Source organism: Antechinus flavipes, chromosome 1, assembly GCF_016432865.1.
Source record: "Antechinus flavipes isolate AdamAnt ecotype Samford, QLD, Australia chromosome 1, AdamAnt_v2, whole genome shotgun sequence".
Classification (NCBI taxonomy): domain Eukaryota; kingdom Metazoa; phylum Chordata; class Mammalia; order Dasyuromorphia; family Dasyuridae; genus Antechinus; species Antechinus flavipes.
In genome coordinates, this window is record NC_067398.1 from 18,893,090 (window position 1) to 18,916,637 (window position 23,548).

Genomic DNA, 23,548 nt, shown 5'->3' on the forward strand with positions numbered 1-23,548 from the left:
CAGCAAAAAATTTCTCAATGCCAAAACATATTTGCTGTTCCATGAATATGGGGGAGCAGAAGAAAGGAACAGATTCAAAACTGAATTATTGTCTTTTTTTAAAGGTAAATACATTTAGCAAAATCCTTGGTTCCCTTAATGTCATCATGATATTTGTAGTATTCTTTGGAGAGTACTTATTCATCAGCAGCCCTGGGATTGCTTAATGTATGAAAAGTGTTTTGTAAATTGTAAATAGGGATTAGGAATTGAACCTTTATACTGTCCTTGTAGAGAGAAATTCTATGTAAGGAAACTCCTTCCCAGGTAAACACTACCATCTTTATAAGTCCCAAAAGGTTGCTCAGAGCAGTGAGAAGATGTCTGGCACATTTGGTGAGACCTTAAATAAACAATTTCAATTCTGATTTTACAAGGAAATCCTAAAGCTATATAAATTTCAAAGAAGTTGATTGTCTTCTTTGGTATAGAGAATTTCCTAAGTAGGAGTTCTCTATGCTAATAAAAAATAAAATCCCAGGTGATATCTATATATTCAAAAAATGGTCTTTCTTCATTTCAAGTCTTCTTTTATTTGAATGCTCATCTACTTCTATCCTATCCATAAAGATGCTCAGTTCCCCCCATTTAAAAACAAAACAAAACAAAAAACCTCTTTACTTAATTGCCCTATCTTTCCTCAAGCCATAATTTTCTCATTCTTCTCACTTTCACTACCAGACTCCTAGAATTGTTTACATTAATTTCCTTCCTTCACTATTTACTCTTCAATCTTTTTCAATCGGCTTTCAGACTTCATTCTAGGACTGAAATTGTTCTCTCCAGGATTACCAGTGATTTCTTAATTAAACAGGATGAGTTTTCTCAGTTCTCATTCTCCTTGTTTTCTCTTCTGATTTTGACATCGCCAATTCTTCCTGGTACTTTTCTCTTGGCTCCTGTTAGATAGTTCTAACCTAGTGGGTGACTGTGGGCAAGATGAGTTTCCTCATCTTTAAAATCAGTGAATTGTAATGGATGATTTCTAAAGTCCCTTCTAGCTCTAAATCTCTGATCCTACAATTTCATGTTTATTTCATGAAAGGTAGAAAGAATGCAAAACTTTACAATTCTAGTTACAAACCCTAACAGGATTAACAGCTCTAAGCAAACCCAAAAGCTTCCCCATCACTTTGATTTTCCTACCTTGAAATCTTTATCATATTATTGATGAACGTTAGAGTTTTCAAATTACCCAATCCCCTTATAAATCAAAGAAATCACTGAAAATCAGTAGTTGTAGGAAGCAGCCCACAGACTTTAACCAATGAAGGTGATTCCCTCGTACAATATGCTGCTTTTATCAAACCAACTGTAACAATCAAATTCTCTGGATCAACAGATATCTTGGGGAAAATCAGGGTTCAGGAAGTAGAATTGCACTTACCTTCTCTAAAACTAAAGAGAAGTTGCCTCAAAGTTTTAAATTTTTAAAGTAATACTCAAATACTCTTTTCTGGTTTCTCCCTCTCCTCCTCCCCCTCCTCCTACTCCCCTCCCCTTCTCACTCATCCTCCCCCTCCCCCATTCCTAGTTCCTCCCCCCTCCTTCCTCCTCTCCCTCTCCCTTTAATTCTCAAAACCTGAAGATTATGAAGGAGCAAGATTTTCTATTATCTTTTGATCAAGAAAGAGATTTTTCATTAAGATATTTAAAACAAACAAAAAAAAGATTTTAAAAAGATATTTAAAACACCTGTTATTCTATAGGGAGTCATCTGTTGTGAGTTCATCTTCTCCCTTGTCCCATGTCTTATTGATTTAACTAATTATTTGATTTGCAGAGATAACATATCCTCTTGAGTGTTCATTGTAGAAGCTAGCATAAAATGAGGGAGTTTATTTTGTAGTTACATGTGGCAGCTAGGTGGCTCAGCAGTAGAAGGTGAACTGAATACTAGGAAAAGGCAATTTGTAGTGGGGTTGATAAGAAGCCATTTGGTATAGACTTACACTATTCATAAGTAAACCCTGGGCCAAATACATAGAGTAGGCAACTTATTAATTGTGGAAATTTGCTTTAATATCACAGGAAACCCTGACCTCTTAAGTCACCAATAGGAGAATCAGTATACAAATAATAGAATCACACAGCATATTCTTAGAAAAATAAAGTAGTCCCCTTCTTCCTTCTGGGAAAGGTTATCTTTAAACCCAGAGAATAACAAACTGGATCTTTTCTGTGTTAAAGAGCAAGAATTAGGGAGCCAGTAAGAAATCTTCATCAGGAAACAGGACTTTAATATTGTTGTAGTCGTTAATTGACTTTCACAAAATATTACAGTTGGAACTGACTAACCACTTACTTTGATATAGAGGAGAAAACTGAAGTTTAGAAAGAAAAGTAACTTGTTAGTTTGGGTACCCTATTTTAACTCCCAAGTCCTAGGGTAATCTTAGCTCTGCCCCTCAAACTTTGGAGATTCTTTAGCCTCCCTGAAACTTGCTTTCTTCATTTATAAAATTAGATTGAGCCAAATAACTAATAAGGTGCCTTTTAACTGCAACCTGGAGATTCTGTACTTAGTGTCACACAGCTAGCAAATGGAAAAGCAGGATCTCAAGCCTAGTTATTGTGGCCTTAAATGCAATGTTCTTTTATTCAATTAAACAATTAATCAAGGAATTTATGTGCAGAAAATCATACTTGGCTCTTAAAATACAATTGTTGTTCTGACTAAGTTATAACCTCACTTGAGTTTTATGTTTTTTTGTTTTGTTTTGTTTTGTTTTTTAAGATACTGAGGTGGTTTGCCATTTCCTTCGCCAGCTCATTTTACAGATGAGCAAATTGAGGCAAAAGGGATTAAGTGATTTGCCCAAAGTCATACATCTACTGTCAGAGTTCCTTCTGGTCTTGTTGACTCTAGGCCTGATACTCAATTCACTAGGTCACCTAACTGACCTTAAAATATGAGGACAACTAAAATAGTCACGGTCCTCCAAGAATTTACATTTTATGGAAAGGGGAGAAGGGAGTGTATATGCAAACATGCATATATACACATATGTATATGCATATATGTGTTTATGCACAAATACATGTGTATATGTACACACATATCCATATCTATACATCTCCTCTGAAGTTGATAGTATCCAGTTTATTATGCATATGTTACAAACATGGGCACCAACAAATATTCTATGACTTTGTATAATTATCCATGATTATATAACAAGTTTGTGTCCGCTTCCTAAGGTCTCCTGACTTCCAAATACAGAGTTCTATTGCAAGCTACTTCTTCTACACTGAATAAATTATCCCACAAGGCTGTAATACCAGTATGGGGTGTAGTGGTTAAAGAAAGTTATTTGAAAAAGAATTCTTTTTCAAGGCAGGGTTCATTTCCAGTTTCATTATGGTAATGCTATTTATACCTTTTATCTTTCTACTGCCCTTCTCTCTGGTCCCTTTGAATACACTGGAGAAAGAAATCACAGGGTCATAGGTTTAGAGCCTCAAAGGCCATTCAGTCCAGCCCTTTCATTTTAAAGAAAAGGTTAAGCAGCTTTCCAAAGGTTAGTCAGTCAGTCAGCAAAGGGAGTAAGTGTCAGAGGGGGATCTGAAGTTGGGTCCTCTGACTCTATAGTCAGTCTTTCCCTCTTAAGGAAGTCTGCCATTAACCATTTCATCTATGGTGCAAGCATAGTAAGTGCTTGGGAATCAAAGGCTGTGAGAGTCATCTGTGAGGTAAGGTGAAGGTAAGGGCACTTTCCTTCCTTCTCGTTGCCCCCAGTCACTCTGCATTCATTTATCTCCCCAAGTTTATTGTGTGATAGTGTCTTCTTCAGATCCCAGAGTTCTGAATCACCCCATTAGAAGCAGAAGAGGAATATAAGATCTTAAGAAAGGTTATGCATTTCCTGTCCCTATATCTCATCTGGCTAAACCCGTGCTCTTCTCTCCAGGTTTATCTTATCTAGCCTATAACAAAGCTCTGCTTTTTCAGAGTACAATAGCTTCAAGAGATTGATATCTTTAGTTTCCTTTTGGACAGTAATAAGTAGCACAGGGAGAAAAGCTTTCTAACAGAACTACCACATCATGGACATTTTAACAAATGCTTTATTTCCAGTCAGGACCAGGGACAGCTGCCCGTCTAAATAGCAAAGCCAGGGGGAAAATGGGTATGAGTGGAGCCATCGGAGAGAAAAAGGGCCTGTCAGTCATTCTGATGGAAACATATATCTAACAACAGGCCCATGGGTAACAAAGAGTTACATCAAAGAAGGGGCTGCATTTTTTTGGAAGGAATAAATCAATCCTGCTCAGCTTCTTGGTCAAAGTGATGACATCTTAGATGAGAAGATCCACTTTCTCTTGCCTTGAGATTTGTCCAAGATGCCTTCTTATCTGGAAGCTGTTGAGTATAAAAAAGAGAGACATTTAATGAGAACTACAATCACTCCAAAGTCAGGCAATAAAATGAAATATATTCTTGTTTCTCGTGAATCTAGGAATAGCCAAATGATTAAGACACAATAAGTCAAAATAAGGCACTAGAAGGTCAGCCTGATGCTCTGATTCACCTCTTCTAGCAATCTGACTTAAGCAAATGAGTATTTATTGAACACCTACTGTGTGTACACAGTACACCAGAAACCAGAGAGGAAAAGACAAAAGTGAGCTAATCTCTATCTTCAAGAAGCTCATATACTATTAGACATTGTTTCCTAATGGTCTGCTTCACACATGATCAGATGCTCTCATCCCATGGGTCATCGTGGCAAGTAATTTAACATTATTATTTTATATCATCTATTTGTTGATGTGTTGGCTTGAGGTTGAGGTGACAGCTTTTCTTCTCATTTGAGTGACTCTGGGTGAACTATTTAACCTCTCTCGGTCTCCATTACCTCATCATCAAAATGAGGGCATTGGATTTAAGGTGCTTGCAGTGCTCTGCTCCATGAATCCCTACTCTTTTCTTCTTTCCTAATCTCTAAAAAGTAGCAGTATCAGTGTGTCAGTGTAGGGGACCAAAACTGACAGAAGCTTAGTTGAAGGATTTAGAGTAGGCAAAGAAAAGCACAGGAGAGCAGAAGTAGGGAGAACATGTGTAAATTACTGAGAGGCATATTGTAGCTCAGTCCAAGAAATCTTCCTACAATTATAATTGCTCAGAAACAGAACAGAATCCCTTTAAAGTCTTCTTCCACTGAAAGTAGGATGATTACTTATTGGGGATATTAGAGAGGAAATATATGTTTGAAGAATGAGTTGGACTTGATTGTATCTACAAATCATTTCCAATTCTAACATGCTGTCATCCCCTTTCCCCTTTTATAGATGAAGAAACTGAGATGGAAATGAGTAAAGTGACTTTTCCAACATCACCAAGATAACAAATGATAAAATTGGGATTTGAATATAGATCTGACTTCTTTTCACTGTCTTATGTCACTATCCTAAAGCCTCGGGGGACTTTCCATTTGTAAAATATCAGGTAAAAAAGAAGGAAGGGAAAATGTAATTTAACTTCTATTGGATAGAATAAAGCATAAAGAGTAGACTAAAGGCTTTGGGTCATGAAAATTGAACATGTTAAATTGGTCTGTACAGTTTGAAATCAACAGTCATAGACTTTGTGATCCCTTGGAAAGTTTGGGAACTACTGCCTATGTCCATCCTAAATCTCAAAAAGAGGGTGCATCCCATTCTGCTTTCATCTATGAATCTGTGGATGTATTTCTTTCTCCTACATGAAGGTTTGTGCTATTTTCATGCAAAATCTTTCAAAAAACAAATCCTCCAGGAAATATTAAAAATTTGTACAAAGTCCTGGTCTTGGAGTCATCAGACCTGATTTAAAATCCAGTACTTATCTCTAGCAAATCCCTTAACCTTCCTGAGCTTTAGTTTCCCAAAAGCAACAAAAATGTTGTTTTAGTATATTCTACATGCAATTCAATGTGCTAGGTTTGGAGAATACAATAATCATAACAATGGAGAACAGTCTTTGCCCCCAGGAAGTGAAGGAGTCCAGCATTATTAAATAGGGGTAAATAAAGGTCTCAGCTAGGACCTTACTAGCAAATCCTCATTGGGGAAAAAAAGCAAATAGAGGACCTAGATGGTACAGTGAATAAAGCACTAGCATGGAGTCAGGAGGACCTAAATTCAAATCCAGCCTCAGACACTGAAGTAGTTGTGTGTCCCTGAACAAGTCACTTAACTCCAAGTGCTTCTCAAGAAGAAGAAAAAAGGTTGAAGGTTGAAAAAAAAAAACAGTTATTTTGTATGAAGCATTGTGCTAGGCACTGAAGTAACAAAGGCCAAAATGAAAGCGTCCCTGCTTTTAAAAAAAGAAATGTAACATGAATTCAGGTAATAAATGCAAACTTGTTATACTTGATGATGTTCTAGATTCACCTGGGATATTAATGCAGTTAGAAATTCCTGATCGTGAACTTCCTAACAACAGTGTCAGATCTTGCTATCCTGTGACTTACCATCTCTTTTTTTCCTTCCTTTTTTAAACTTTATTTTTCAAATATATATTTCTTATGAGTCATGGAAAAACCATGAGAGAGAAAAAAAAACAAAAAAACAAAAGAACTGAACAGAGCATGTGTTGATTTATATTCAATCTCCATAGTTCTTTCTCTGATTGCAGATGGCATTTTCTGTCCAAAGTTCTTGGGATTGCATTGGATCACTGAACCACTGAGAAGAACCAAGTCTTCATAACTGATCATCACATAATCTTGCTATTACAATGTATTCCTGGTTTGCCTAGCATCAGTTCATGTAAATCTTTCTAGGTATTTTTATAATCAGTTTGTTTGTCATTTTTTATAGAACAATAATATACCATTATTTTCATATACCATAACGTATTCAGTCATTCCCCAATTAATGGGCATCTACACAATTTTCAATTCTTTGCCACCATAAAAAGAGCTGCTTCAAACATTTTTCACAAGTGGGTACTTTTCTTCCTTTATGATTTTCTTAGGATACAGACTCAGTGATGGCACTGCTGAATCAAAGGGTATGCACAATTTTATAGCTCTTTGGACAGGATTCCAAATTGTGATTTATGATCTTATGGAATTGTCTAGGGTGATGGATCTTAAATGAATTGCCCAGGATCACACAGTCACCATCATGAAAGAGACTTGCACCTATATCTTTCTGATTACTAAACCATATCTCTATTTACTATACTGCAGTCCCTCTCACAAAATCTATACAAAATAATTTAAAGCAAGAGAGACCATGTTTTTTGCTTTAGCAGAAGTGTTTAATATTAATTGTTGGCACATAATAAAAGTACTTCATAAATGCTTGTGGTTTGGCTGAAGGAGAAGAAGACTCATATCTTGGGTATCAACATGGGAGATGAAAACTTCAAAGGATGAATTCTGAAGAAGGCTATAGATTCTAAGAGGAAGAGATAAGCAAGTGCAATCCAGACATGAAAAGTCCTAGGGAGCCAAAATTTAGAATCACACACACACACACACATATATATATATATATAAAATTTGGAAGAAAATAATTTATATATATAATTTGGAAGAAAATTATTTATATTTATATATATGCATATATATATATATATATATATAAAATTTGAAAGAAAATAATAAAGATTACAACTAGGAGAACGTCTTTGGATTTTATTTCAAAAGCAATATGAACATACTAAAGTTTTGTTTTCCCAATATGGGAATGATAGGAACACATTTTTCTTTTGGGAATATCAGCTTGGCAATTGGGCAGAGGATGGATTGGAGAGTTAGGAGGTTGGAAGCTGGAAGACCAATTATGAAAATATTATAATAATCTAGGCAAGGAATGATGAGGAACCAAGCCTTGGTGGAGGCTGAGTAGGTGAAGAAAAGGGAAAAAACCACAAGGAATCTCACAGTAGTATGATGTCCAAATTGATCAAATTAGCCATCATAGTAGATGATCTCTAAGTCCTCTTTCATTCTGACATTCTTTGCCTCTAAGTCAATCAGAAGGAAACATTCTTTTAGAATTCACTTCTGTCCTTCCTGGAAGGTAGAACATATAAAGGAGAATGGACATGAAACCCAGTGTTCCTCACAGACAAGCAGAGCAGTTTGGGAAGTGACAGGTTCAATTTATTATGTACTTAAAAAGAAAAGCAAGTTGTACATAATAGATATTCAGAGTTTCAGGTACAATGTGCCTTTTTCTCTGTTACATATCTAAAAATGCCTATTTTATCTGGTGTTTAAGTTTAGAATAAAAATAAAAATTCTAAAAAAATTCATCACTTGTTTAAAAATATATCCATCTATCTAGAGAGATGAGTGTACACATATGTATACATAGTTGTATATATGTTCAAACATGCACACACGTGCCTGTAGAAGTATTCATGCACATGTGTATATGCGTACCTTATACATGTGTGTATGGGTGCATATTTGGGTGGATAGAAATATCTTTCTTTGTGTGTGTCTCTATGTCTCTGCCTTTAGGTCTGTCTCTCTGACTCTCTCTTCATTTTGCATCTGACCAGTTTCAGTTTCATGGAACAAGATGCCCTTTTTAGGATACGTTCATCCCATCTAAACTCAAGGTTGCTAACTCAAGCCTTGCTAGATATCACCTCCCTCAGTCTCTTCCCCCCTTTGATTGGAGGTCTGGAGGGTGGAGTACCTAACTCTTCCCAGTACCTTCCTTTCTAGAAGGCAGAAACTGAACTTCGGTTTATTCCACTTTGCACCTGCTGATCTACCTGGTTTCAATTCCATGCTCTGTGATATCCACCCTCCACATCCCACCTCCACTTTTCGGCCTCCTTTGGTGTCTTCTCTTCCCCCTTAGATTGTAAGATCTTTGAATGCTGGAAGTGTTTCTTTTTATTAATTATACCCCTAAAATTTAGCAGGCATACAATATTTAATAAATATTTATTTAGATATCTATTTGCACCTCAAGGTAGAGTATAGCTGAAAAACTCTCATTCAGCCAGCCAGAGAAATCCTGGGCTTTTATATCCTCAAAGGTGCCTCCGAAACCTGACATTCATGGAAGCTCGGTATAAGTGAGCCTGGCAATTTGATCCCAGTGTATGTGGCAGCCCAGCAGGCAGGGGGACCAAAATTCACATTTTTTAAAGTATATCAGTACCCAGTCCACCCCCTAGTCCCACCTGCTTTATAAGCAGGTCACTCTCCGATCATTTATTATCATCCCTGTCCTTGAACAATTATTGACTTTGAGTTAGAGGTCCCTGCGTAGCCTGGAAAATGGATGAGCACCTTCTCAGCCTCGTACCAAGTCTGTTTTCAGGCAGATTTATGTCCCAGGAGAAATTCTGTTCTCTTTTGCTTACAGTCTTTTAACACTGTGGCCCCACTTGATGTCATCTACCTCTCCTTCCTTCTTTCTTCTCCTCCCTCCACCCTCAATGACAAACCCAACCCCAACACTTTTTTGTTTGGATGGTCACTTCTCTCTGCCTTCCTCGCAGGGCATTTACTCTAATATTTAATCTGGCAACTTCTTCTTTTCTTCCAAATCGTAATGTCCTGCACAGGACCTCACAGACTGAGCTTATACCCATTATTGGCCCAACCACGTCAATTAGCCAACTCGATTTTTGATCCTGGGAGGCAGGGCCCAAACCTTTTACTTTTTTGCACCCACTAACTGTATGTACAGAGTTATATGCAAGAAATCCCCACCATTAGAATCAGAGCTCATGTGGAAATATGTTTTCCACGAGTGTACATTTACAATCTATATCAAACTGCTTGGCTTCTCTATGAGGCAGAGGAGAGAATTTGGAATTCAATATTTTTAAATGAATGTTAAAAATTGTTCATTCACGTAATTAGGGAAAAATAAAATATTTTTTAAAAGAATATGAGTTTGCAGGATGAATGCAGTGAGGACTGGCGAGACTTACATGAACTGATGCTAAGTAAAATGAGCAGAACCAGGAGATCATTATACACTTCGACAACGATATTGTATGAGGACATATTTTGATGGAAGTGGATTTCTTTGACAAAGAGACCTGAGTTTCAATTGATAAATGACGGACAAAAGCAGCTACACCCAAAGAAAGAACACTGGGAAACGAATGTGAACTATCTGCATTTTTGTTTTTCTTCCCGGGTTATTTATACCTTCTGAATCCAATTCTCCCTATGCAACAAGAGAACTGTTCAGTTCTGCAAACATATATTGTATCTAGGATATACTGCAACATATCCAACATATAAAGGACTGCTTGCCATCTAGGGGACGGGGTGGAGGGAGGGAGGGGAAAAAAATTGGAACAGAAACGAGTGCAAAGGATAATGTTGTAAAAAAAAATTATCCTGGCATGGATTCTGTCAATATAAAGTAATTATTAAATAAAAATTTAAAAAAAAAAGAATATGAGTTTCTTAGATGAGAGCAGGATGTTATTTTTGCTTCTGTGTGTCCACTGCTTAGCAAAGGTGTAGAGCATATAATAAGAGCCTAATAAATGCTAATTGGCTGACAGGTGTAACCAAAGTATCTATCCAGTGAATGAATGCTCTGGTAGTTCAGTCAAATAAAGAGCTACTTTAATTTGAAGTTAAATCAGATTTTAGAACAAGTGGCTAAAAATATATTAAGGATTTATTATGTGTCAGGTATCTTGTGAGGTGCTAGAGATAGAAAGAAAAAATAAAGCATTACCTGTTCTCAAGGAGCTTATATTTTATTGAGGGAGACTATACATACAAATATCAAACATATGCTTGGTGGGGTGGGGCAATAGTAGCTAAGGAAAGGGAATCAGGAAATCTTTCGTGTAGTACCTAGTAACAAAGTTTTGAAGCAATCAAGCTATTCTAAGAGTAAGGGCTGAGTGCATTCCAGATGTGGAGGATAGTCAGGCAAAGGCACGGGGGATGTAAGATGGAGTATCACATTTGAGGAACTGTAGGGTCTATTTGGATGAACCTTAGAATGTAGAACGAGCAATGCTATATTGCAAAATTAGAAATGTAGGTTAGAGCCAGGTTGTAAAGACTTTAAAAAGCCAAACAGAGGAACTAATACCTGATCTTGAAGGCAATAAGCAAATAAATGATTAGTTTAAAATATCCAATAGATAGTCAGAGATGTATGGCTAAAGCTCTTTAGGAGGACATTCTTTTGTAGGTCAGCTTCTAGCATCCAAATAAACTATATTCGCTAACCCATGTTTTCCTGTTGGCTCTGATTTTTCAACACAACATATAGAGGGCATAGAAAAACAATATTGAATAATTCCTTAATCTCGTACTAGAACAAATAGAAACGAGAAGTCCTCAAATGTTTATGGAGGATCTACAGGGTCTTGGAAGGATCCAAAAAGGTAAAGATAAGAAGCTCTTACCTCAAGAAACATATTGCCTACTGGGGATAATATAGTACAACTGTATCAGAAAAACCATGGCATTATAGAGCTAGAAAAGCAAGGACTACAGAAGCAATGAAATCTAACTCTTTCATTTCATTTGTTATTTTTATATTTCATTTCCACCCATTTACATGTTAAAACAACTTTATTTTTTTTTAAATCTTTGAGTTCCAAAGTCTATTCCTCCATTCCTTGCCTCCCTCTCCCTATCATGGTAAGCGATCTGATTTATTTTATACATGTGCAATCATGTGAAATATTTCCGTATTAGCCAATTTGTATAAGAAAGCACATTTTAAAAATGAAAGAAAGAAAGTGAAAAATAGCATGCTTCAGAATGTATTAAGTCAATATAAGTTCTTTGTCTGGAGGGAGGTAGCATGCTTTATTATGAATCCTTTGGGATTGTCTTGGACATTGTGTTACTAAGAATAACTAAGTCATTCAGATTTCTTTATTGTTTAATATTACCATTACTTACAATGTTCTCCTGGTTCTTCTCATTTCACTTTGTTTTTCTGAAATCATCCTGCTCATCATTTCTTATAGCACAATAATATTCCATCACAATCATTTGCCACAATTGTTCAGCCCTCCATTTGATGGGCATTTCCTTGATTCCTAATTCTTAGCCACCACAAAAAGGGTTGCTATAAATATTTTTGTACAAATAAGTTCTTTTCTCTTTTTAAAACCTCTTTACAAATCTGTTATTTTAGAGATGATGAGACAAAGAATAGGAAGAAGAAAAGTGACTTGGCTGCAGAGGTAATAAATAATTGGTTGGGTTTTGGACTCATGTTCTCTGACTTCAAAGTCACTTTTCTCCAAAGCCATCGTGGTGCAGCAGACAAAGGACCAGACTTGAACACAAAAAGACCTAAATTCAAGCGCCACCTTTGACAAATACTACAATACAATGAAAGGAAAATCACTCAATCTCTCAGTGTCCCAGTGAGATTAGTTGCCAATATCTGTCAGAGAGGATATCACCAACATAAATGATATCACAAGTTTGGATAACAACCCCACCCTTGAATATTTTTAAAGATAACTTAGGATAAAATATGTAATTGAGTCCAATGACTGTTACTATAGACATTCTAAAGAAATGGAGAAAGATTGCTAATAATAGCTGTTTACATTTTCACATAGTAATTAGGGTTTCAATAATTTCTAGCTATTTGATACCATATTCTACTACATTCCAGGATCCACACAGCTGTCAAAATTAACACCTAAAGACAAAGTCATTTCAGTGTTTCTGATAAACGCCTCATTTCTAAAATATATAATTGATTCAAATTTATAAGAATGCAAGCTATTCCCCAATTGATAAATAATCAAAGGATATGAACAGAGTATTTTTAGATGAACAAATTAAATCCATTTCTAGTCATATGAAAAAATACTCTATATGACCATTGATTAGAGAAATACAACTCCAAGGTACCATTTCATACCTTTCAGACTGGCTAAGATATCAAAAAAAGATAATGAATGGAGGCAGGGATGTGGGAAAACTGGGACACAAAAGCATTGTTGGTAGAGATGTAAAGTGGATCAACCATTCTGGAGAATAATTTGAAACACAATACCCAAAGGGTTATAATTGTGCACCCCTATGATCCAGCAGTGTTTCTACTGGGCCTCTATCCCAAAGAGATCTTAAAGGAGGGAAAGGGCCCATGTGTGCAAAAATGTTTGTGGCAGCCCTCTTTGTAGTGGCAAGAAATTGGAAACTGAGTAGATGACCATCAGTTGGGGAATGGCTGAATAAATTATGATATGAAATATGTTATGGAAAATTATTGTTCTATAAAAAATGATTAGCAGATTTCAGAAAAGCCTGGAAAGACTTACATGAACTGATGCTGAGTGAAGTGAGAAGAACCAGGAGATCTTGTACATAGTAAGATTATATGATGATCAACTGTGATGGACTTAGCTCTTTTCAACAATGAGGTGATTCCAGGCAATTCCAATTGATTTGTGATGCAAAGAGCCATCTGAATCAGAGAGAAAACTATGGAGACTGAATGTGGATCAAACCAGAGTATTTTCACCATTTGGTTGTTTGTTTGCTTGGTTTTTTTCCCTTTTTTTCTGTTTTTCCCCTTTCAATCTGATTTTTTTAATATAGCATGATGAATAAATTTAGAAATATGTTTAGAAGAATTGCACGTGTTTAACTTATATTGACTTGGTTGTTATATTGGAGATGGGGTAGAGGAGAGAAAAGGAAAAAAAATTTGGAACATAAAGTTTTGCAAAGGTGAATGTTGAAAACTATCTTTGCATGTATTTGGAAAAATAAAATACTATTGAAATTTAAAAAGAGACACAGAAGGATACCTGTTCAAAAATCTTTAGTGGCTACAAATTGTCTCTAGGATAGAATATAAATTCCTTCACCTTACATACAAAGTCATCCACAATTTTGCCTTTCTAGCCTCAGTTTATGAAATTTACTTCTATGCTCCCCACCCTCCAGCCAAATTGGCCTAAAAGTTCTTCTCCAAACTCGACTTTCCATATTCTATTTCTGTTCTTTTGCATAGTCTATCTCCAGTGCCTGAAATACACTCTTCTTTACCATGTGGTGCCATTGGATTTGAACTCAAGGCATTTGATTTCTCCATTTGCTACTTGTATTACCTTTGGTAAGCAACTCCATTTCTCTGAGTCTCAGTGTCTTTTCCTATAAATTGAGTGGAGTTTTACCACATAAACTCTATGACCCTTTCCATCTCTAAATCCGATGACAAATTGGGCTAACATTCATCATATCCCCACTTTGTGCTAAGAGATAGAATTCCATACTTGGAATTCACTCCTTCTTCATCTTTGTTCTTTAGAATTTTTACAACTCAAATCTAGTCTCTGCTATGTACTGGAGAAATAAATAAATATGGCAGAGGTTCTGTTCTGTCATATAGCATTTAGGGGAAGATAAGTACATAAATACTAAGAAGAAATATTTCTTCCTAAAGTGATTGCTAGTGACATTGCATCACAGGTGAGTACTTGGTAGTCTCAAACTCAATGAAAACTCCAGGATTTTTATCAAATCTGACTTTGTATTTCTTTGCAGAAATGTCATAGCTTATGTTGCATTTGAAATTCCTTATGTATTTCCTACTTGGATAATTATGACATAGAGTTTTGGCTCTTGGTAACAACAATTAAGGGTGAAAATAGTGTCAAGGTTTTACATTATAACATCAGTCCAATGTTGGGAAAGAGGTCCTAAAAGAAGCTGGCTCACCATCTTCATTGTTTTCTTATGAGCATGACACAAATCATGGAGAGACAGCATAACTGAAGAGGTTAAAGAAAAATGGTACAGCATTTTGTTTTTCTGATTTAAGATTTCAGGTTGCACTATGAGGTTATGTATGGGTATGATTCAGTAAATCAATGGGGCCGCTGATATTTAAGGCAGACTCACGGCTCAAGGAAACCGTGGCTGGTACAACCTCAATATTCTATTACTTGTTTGGAAACCACACTTTTTGAAAACAAAACTGGGTGATATAGTGGGATATGGATTCAGAGGGCCTGGGCTCAAAACTCAATTCTACTACTTTATTCCTTGTGTCACTCTGGAGATAAAAACAGTTTGGTATAGCGGCTGACATGCTGGACTTGAAATTAGGAAGAAATTCTGCCTATGGTACACTTAAGAGCTGTGTGGCCATGGGCAAATCAGTTAACCATTTTAAGTCTCAGTTTCTTCATTTGTAAAATTAAGCTATTGGACTAGAAAATCTCTAGTTCTAAACCCCTGACTTTAAATCACATTTTTCCCTATACCTGTATATAACAATAGCTTTTTGTATTTAATATTAGAATTAAACCTTGTACTACTACATTCCCAGAATTCTGATTGTAACAGTAGATTTTGAAATTCTGTTATCTAATTCATCATGGAGGAAAAGCTCAGACCTGAGATCAAGCCCATACAGGTGAACATAAGAGTGTGAATTTTCAATAGTATGTAAGTTTATATTACTGTATTCCCAGGATTCTCAGTGTAACAGCAGATTTGGAAGTTTTATCATGTAATCCATCATGAAGGAAAGATATGGAAAATAAAGCTCAGACCTGAGATCAAGCCCATGCAGGTGAGCACAAGAGTGTGAATTCTCAGCCTTTATCATTCCTTACATGCAGAATTTCAGGAACAAAGGCTACATGCTGCATTTAAGGTAATATGTTTCCTATTAGAGCATTGGTCTTCAAGTCAGAAAGATAAGTTCAAAAATCATATTTCAGAAACTATCTGGGCAACCTGGACAAGGCACTTGTCTTATTTCTGCCTCCATGTTCTCATCTGTAAGATGAAGGTGTTGAGCTCTAAGATGCTCTTTTAGTTCCAAGTCTGTGATCTTATGAAGTGTTTGATAACCGTGACTGGATAGTACATACTTTCAGAGAATCCATCCTCCAGCTAAGGTTTAGACCAGAAAAGATGGGGTTTAGAATTGGAAAAGCCCTTTAAGTGCAACTAGTAGGTTTTATAGGTAAGAAAACTAGAGTCTGAACAAATAATGTAAATTTTCCACTGTCAAAGACTAGCAGGAACCTAATCTGGGATTTGAACTCAGGATTTAATTTACAAATCTACCCTCTATCCCCAGTATCATGATGATTCTGGAGTCCTTCTCCTTTCAAGTGTATAAGAGGTGGTAGTGAAGGCAGGCATATTGGTGAGTTAAGGATGAAGACAGATGTCTCTCACAGAAATAAATTTGACTAATTTCTGGCCAATTTCTTTAATACTCTGAGGGCTCCATGATCTAATCAATGTGGGCCCTCCCAACAAGAATGCAGCTGGCACCCCATTCATTCTTGTCCACCCCCAGCATCTCATGTTCACATTCTTCCACCACTCAGTTTTTTAGACTTAGACTTGATTAGATGGCAGAATTCCCAAATTTATTGTTACACTGAGAATTCTGGGAAAGCTTAAATTCTAATACTAGATGCAAAGAGCCATTGTTTTACACAGGCGTGGGGGGAAAAGGGCAAATGTGATTTAGGATGAGGGTTTAGAGCTAGAGATTTTCTATTCCAATACCTTCATTTCATAAATGAAGAAACTGAGTGGTGAGTTCACCACAGAGGATACACCCAAAGCACTTAGCATCCCCCGTAAGTTCTACTGATATAACAAAGATGCTAGCCAAGAATGTAGGCTGCCTATTGGTAATCCTATACACTTAGCAGGTGCTCAGCCCATTTTCCTTTTTGAGTCTTGATTCTACATGTGTTTGATGTTACTTTTTTTAATCCTTTTTCCTGGATAATTCCTTATTTGTTAAATATTACATGTTGCTCATCGTCCATGGTGTATGTCTTTTTTTACACTGCCCTTTGGAAGATTTTTCACTCTAGTCCTTTGAGGACTAGGATAGTCTATGGTTCCCCACTATACAACCATAGTAAAAATTGTTCTAGTGAGGTGAGTTTAAATTTGTAAGAGGGTTGAGGATGGGTTACAAGGCATACCACAGGAAACCACATGAAAATTCAAATATTAAGTACAAATGGCCAGATAATTCAAAAAGAATTAGTTCCATACTTAAAAACAGTTTGAATAACAAGGGTGTTTGTGCCTTCAGTATTCATTAGCTAGAACTGGACAAAATGCATGCCCATTTGAACTAGTAAGACTGAAGAGGAAGGACATCAATTAGTATCTTTACTAATAAGTATTGGTTTGACACTTTCTACCAGTGTGACCATGGGCAAGTCACTTAACTCCAATTGCCTCAGCAAAACATTTTACTGTCATTTTAAAAATAATTAAGATGGTGGGCATTTCACAAAGATGGAGTGTATGCAGTTTTTTAAACCCACACAACAGTAATTGTTAACAAAACCCAGACTTAAGACACTAACAATAGACTAATCAGAAACCAAATAGCAACAAAATGAAAAGAAAAATGAGATGGCAAGTTCTACTAGCATGTAGAAATTCCATTCTTGGTCAAAAATGAATTTTTAAAAACAATTCACTTAAAGCAACTCTTCAATTCTTCTTTCTTTGTTTTATGACTTATGATATGGACAGACATTGAGGCAGAAAGTCATTCTTTGTATATAAGAAACACCATGAGCCACTGACCAAAGGCAGAAATTTATGGCTCTTCCTTGTCAACCTTTCAAAAAAAATAATATGCCACTTTTTGAAATCAGAATGCAAAATGCTAACCAGCTAATTCCATCCATATGAAAGCAGGTAGAGAGCCATTTCTCTCCCTTTCTTCTCTCTCTCTCTTCCTCTCTCTCTCCCTCCTCTCTTTTTCTCTCTCTCTTTTCTTTCAATCTCTCTATCTCTCTGTGTCTCTCTCTGTCTTTCCTCTCTTTCTCTCTCTGTTTCTCTTTCTCTCTTTTTTCCTTTTTTTCTCTCTTTCTGTTTTTATTTCTCTCTCTTTCTTTCATTCTGCATCTCTTGCAAATATAACCGAGAGAACATTAAGTGCTGTAATCAGAAACCAAGGATGAGGTAGCAAGTTCTCTGTTAGTCTGCCAACTCTAAATAACTCCTAAGTGGAAATCTGAGCACACTAATTAATAACAGAGGCCTTCCCAGGATGGAGAGAAAGTGTTTGCTTCCAATTAGAACACTCCATTTCCCAGTTCACTTTCCTGGCCTCCATGAGGAAGCCGGGAGCCCTGTTATGAAATGTGTGATTGGGCTGGGAGGGTAACTCAGCATCATGAGTCCTTCCTAGGGCTGCAGTTGGAGCTCAAATGTTTTGGTTTCCAAGGTATTCACCAGCTTGAGCGCCATTAGTTTCAGAGATTGATATGAGAGATTAATAAACCATCAAGGTGGGGAACGAGAAACCCTATGCTTGATATTATCCAAAGTCTCAGCTCCTTCTCTGTTCTATGGTACCCTCGGGACACATTTCGGAACATGGCATGTATCTTGTAGTGAGGTGGGTCTTATCCAAAAGAGGAAACCTGAGTAACACAGGAAACTCTACATGATCCCTCCCTACTCTCTATCCTGGAGTTAAGTTTCAAGTTCTCCCTTGGGTTTCAGACTCCTACCAGTGCCCTCATCTTCCAAAGGAAGGGTGGTCTGTCCCCAAGTCCAGATTGCAGAGAGCAGCTGTCTAGACTTCCTTGGGTCAAGCTTGCAAAGAATGGGCTTTTTTCGTCCCTAAATCCTCCACCGATATTACTTTTTCCTGGTATTCGGCCGAAATGAAAAAAAGGATTACTTCCTATTTACTTGCTTCTTACTTGGAAGAATCGAATTTTGAGAAGAAAGTAACTGCAATCTGAAACATTGCCTCCCGTCTAGCTTTTCAGCCCGCCACACCATTTCAAGTGATGTTAAAAGGCAGGCTTGGATCAGGAAGCTTTGTCATTTACTTTCTTTGACAGCCACCGCTTCCGATGGCTTGGAAGGTGACCTTCTTCAAATATTTCCTTTGGCGCTAAGTTATTGTACTCCTGTTAAAGTGGAGCCTGGGAGGCAGCTTCAGAGTCAGCTACCTTTTATAATTAATGGTTCCCAGAGAGTGTTGAGTGCATTATTTAATTAATGGTACTTATGTCTGGAGTGTGGGGGACTCTAGAGCTGGATACAAAGCATATTTGCTGAAGGATTATATGCAAATACTCCAGAACAGTTGCAGTGTGAGTTGGTTGAGGTTCAGCATATTGGAAGGTCTAATGAGCTTCCAACAATTTTCTTTCTATTTTCACATCTATATGTCTTTTTTGAAGGCACTGGAGTGAGTTGAACCTGTTCTTTGAATTGAGAAAAATTTCATTGACTCTGACCCAAAGTAGATATGTGTGCTCCTTTCCAAGTTAGACATATAACTAGGCCTTGGCAACTGAAGCTTTGTATAGGACATTAAAAATTACAGGGTGCTCATGGCTTTTATTCTTTTGGTAGCATAGAAGAAAAATGTTTATTATCTAATTAGCAATAATTAAGTAAAACAGTAAGCTACCAGTTCGTTATCTCCCTGATCAATCAACAAACATTAAGTGGTGTAATGGATAGATTATTGGCCCTGTATTCAGGAAAGCCTGAGTTCAAATCCTGTATAGCTGCATGAGTGGGGAAGTCACTTAACCTTGTTTACCTCAGTTTCCTCATTAGTAAAATGAGCTAGAAAAGAAAATGGCAAGCCTCTGCAGTATCTTTGCCAAGTAAATCCCAAATGGGCTCAGAAGAGTCAAAAATCACTACACAAAAATATGATTTGATTTTTAGGGCAGCTAGTTCAAATCTGGAATCAGAAAGACTCATCCTCCTGAGTTCAAATCTGCCTTCAGATACTTACTGGCTATATGACCCTGGGCAAGTCACTTGACTCAGTTTCCCTTTAAAAAATGAGCTGAGAAACAAAGGAAAAAGCATATTACTGTATTGCCAAGAAAACTCCAAATGGTATCATGACTGAAAATCTTCATGATACCACGTGACTCAAAATGACTTCAAGTAATCCTGGATTTGTTTTTGCTATAGGAACGGGCGTCCTGTGATCTCTTTCTCTTGCCCCCACCTCTATTTCTACTAACCTAGTTGAATCTGTTATTAAAAAATAATAATCTGAGTACTGCTTTACAATTTGCTCCACAGTATAGGTCTTATGAACCCTGTCCCAGGTGTCAAAATAGCTAGTTACAGTTTTGGACAAAATTGTGGTCTGAAAAATATGAATAATTAAAAGCCTGTTATCTAAAACAGTGCTTTTCAACAAAGCCACACTCTGGGTTCTGAAAAACTGACAACCAAAAGACAGCTATGATCTATCATGAGCTAATCCAATTTTCCAGAAGGAGGCTGGCTTCAACAACCAGCAAGTGATAACTGGGATTTCCTGGGGAAAATGAAATAAGGCTACTGCCCATGAGGAAATCAAATAATTAGTTACCAAGTCTTGGTTAACTGCCTACTATGTACTAGGCATTAGGCTTAGACTAAAGATACAGAGGCAAGGAACTCACTCCTTAAAAAGGAAAGGGTACGCTAAAGTGATAGATTCATTTTTATAGGAATTCTGATTCTGTGATTTAGATATGCATATGTCCGTGTTAATAATGGGAGTAATAGTAATATTAATTTGCATTTACATAATGTTTTGAGAATAGGAAAGTGTTTTAAAGTATCATTTCCTCTTCATAATAATTCAGGGATGAGGGTATTTGTTGTCCCCATTTTACAGATGAGGAAACTGAGGCAGATTTGCTCAGAGTAGCAGTGCTAGTAAGGTTGGTCACGTAGCAAAAGTCCAGTGGACAGCCCAAGTGCTCTATTGTTATCGTGGGGATTGGGACAGCCTCGGTGTACAATTTGGGTAGAATATGGATGAGTGACAGACATAGAAAGATTTGAAGGCATTCTTGAATTGATGTGATGACAGATCCACTTAACCATTATCTGATTATGAGTAAACTTTATATCCCTTAGTTGGGCAACATTTATTAAGTGCTCACCATGTGCCGAGCATTGTGCTAAGTGCCGGGGATACAAGGAAAAGCAGGTATCTGCTTTGAAGGAACATCATTAAAGATGTAAGAAGATTAGCTCCAAAGTTATTTGAAAGAGGAAGATGCTCTCATTGGCGGACCGAGAAGGCACCTTGCAGAAGGTGGAGCAACAATGGTGGGTCCTATAAGTAGGGAGGGGTGGATGCTATACATTATGATATGAGAGACAACTCTTTGGAATTGCATATGTTCAACATGTATTGGATCACTTGCCAACTAGGGGAAAGGATGGGGAAGGAACAGAAAAAATTTAGAACATAGGGTTTTGTAGGAGTGAAGGTTGAAAATTATCCATGTATATATTTTGAAAATAAAAAGCTTTAATTAAAAAAGAGACAACTTTTCATCTGTGTACTAAACCTGTAATTTCATTGGTATAGGGAACTCCAGGTATCTGGAGACTCTCAGCAGGGATAGATACCTGCCGTCTCCCTGCTCCAGAACCCATCTCTGGGCTTCCCATCATGGCTTTCTTCTTTCTTCCCCCATTTGCCAGTCACTGATTGTCCATTCTCTACCAAGGTTGCCCTACAACCCTTGTTCCTATTCCCCATTTCCTTCTAGAAAGAAAATGGGCAAAGATCAAAGGATTGTGAGTGCACATGGGGGATGGTGAGGGAGGGAGCAATTATAACTAACCACGGAGGATGCAAAAGCAGCAAGGAGGAGGTGGGGAGGGCCACGACAGAGACACATTTTATCTTGAGCCAACTCAGCCAAATGTTCCAGGAAACTAAATCAATTGGCTGTACTTTACCGTGTGTCTGCCATCTCCATGACTACTTTTCCATATGAAACATAAATAACTTTGTTCTTTCAAGTGGACTGTTCTATTTTAAATGTCATTATAACAGGAAGGAAATGGGATAAGATACACATTGAGGCTGTCATCCAGAGAAGGACTAGTTTTGTCTCTCCTCCTGTCATTGGCTTTCCCATATTACTACTGGTTAACATGCACTGTGACATAGTGAACAGAGGGTCACTCCTAAGAGTCAGGAAGACTCTCGTTAGAGTCATAGTCTGTATTTGATGAATATTGTGCAGCTATGACCAAGGCACTTGCCCTTCCCTTCCAGCTTCCTATGAGCTGTGATTGTGTTTCTGTCATTTCAGTCACGTCCAACTCTCTGCACCCCCATTTGAGGTTTTCTTAGCAAAGATATTGGAGTGATTTGCCATTTCCTTCTCCGATTCATTTTTTTACAGATGAGGAAACTGAATCAAATAGGGCTAAGTGACTCGCCCAGAGTCCCACAGCTGGTACAAGTCTGAGCTGATTCTTCTTGACTCCAGTTCTGGTACTTTATCTATTTGCTCATCTGGCTTTCCCAAAAGATCTGTATAAGTAGAAGAGAATTCCCCACTCAAAGTTCCCTACACTTTAAAATTGTGGGTCTGGACCTCCTTCAGAAAAATGCTGAACCCATTATATAATGAGGTTCTTCATAATGGTTTTCCTGAACATGTGATTCTCTTTAATATTTGGATGAGTGGGGTAATGATTACTTTGTGTGAGAAAGTGCATCCTTTGGAAATACCATAGATACCCTTTCCCCATGCTCTCTGGGGTCTCAATGTCAAAGGTTGTGGAACATTCAACATGGACAATGATATATCATGACTTTCTTGCAACTCAGCTGGAAATATCAATGGAATATTTTATAATTATATATATATATATGTGTGTGTGTTTTTATAATTATATGTAATACCAATAATAAAATTTAATTTTAAAATAAAATAATAAGTGAATGAATAAAAATAATAATAAAGATACATAATAATATAATAAAAAGAAAAAAGAAAATAATTAAAAGATGAGAAAATACAATTAATTTGCTGTTAAATTTCTTAATTATGAGATTATTTCTCTCTTTTAAAAAATGTGCAAGTGCTAAAGATTAAAAAGGGGAGGGACTAAATCAGCTAGGTTTTTTTGATCCTGAAATCTCACTGTTAGACATATAACCTAAAAAGGTCAAAGAAACAAAAAAATTTCATGTGCACCAAAATATTCAAAGCAACACTTCTCATGATAGCTAGAGATAGAGTAAGATATGCATGATCTGAAGAATGGCTAAAGAAATTGTGGCAGGTAGTTGGCGTAGTGGATAGAGCACCAGCCCTGAAGTCAGGAGGACGTGATTCAAATCTGGTCTCAGATACTTAACACTTCCTGGCTGTGTGACTGTGGGCAAGTCACTTAACCCCAATTGCCCCAGCAGAAAGAAAGAAAGAAAGAAAGAAAGAAAGAAAGAAAGAAAGAAAGAAAGAAAGAAAGAAAGAAAGAAAGAAAGAAAGAAAGAAAGAAAGAAAGAAAGAAAGAAATTATGGTAAAGCAATATGAAGGAATATTATTGTGCAAAGAACCAATGAATGTGAAGAATAAAGAGAAACATAGGAAGAGTTATATGATTTGATTTAAAGTGAAGTAAGCAGAATTGAGAAAACAATATACCTGGTAACAACAATAATATTAATGGGGGAAAAAAGAAAAAAAAAAGAAAAAATCACAATTGAATGAGATACAATTATCATAACTAAATGTGTCCCTGAAAAAGAGATGAAAAAATGTTTTCCTCTCCTTTCTTAGAAGAAAAT

General features: G+C 36.8%; 1 protein-coding gene across 1 annotated transcript in view; it reads right to left on the minus strand.

The window, feature by feature from the left end:
• Window positions 1–4,089: 4,089 nt before the first annotated feature.
• FHIT (fragile histidine triad diadenosine triphosphatase) overlaps window positions 4,090–23,548 on the minus strand; it is a 1,008,280-nt gene continuing 988,821 nt past the window's right edge. The window contains exon 7 of the mRNA XM_051979987.1: window positions 4,090–4,402. The gene's annotated coding sequence lies outside the window, so the exon portion shown is untranslated. The remainder of the gene's footprint in view (window positions 4,403–23,548) is intronic.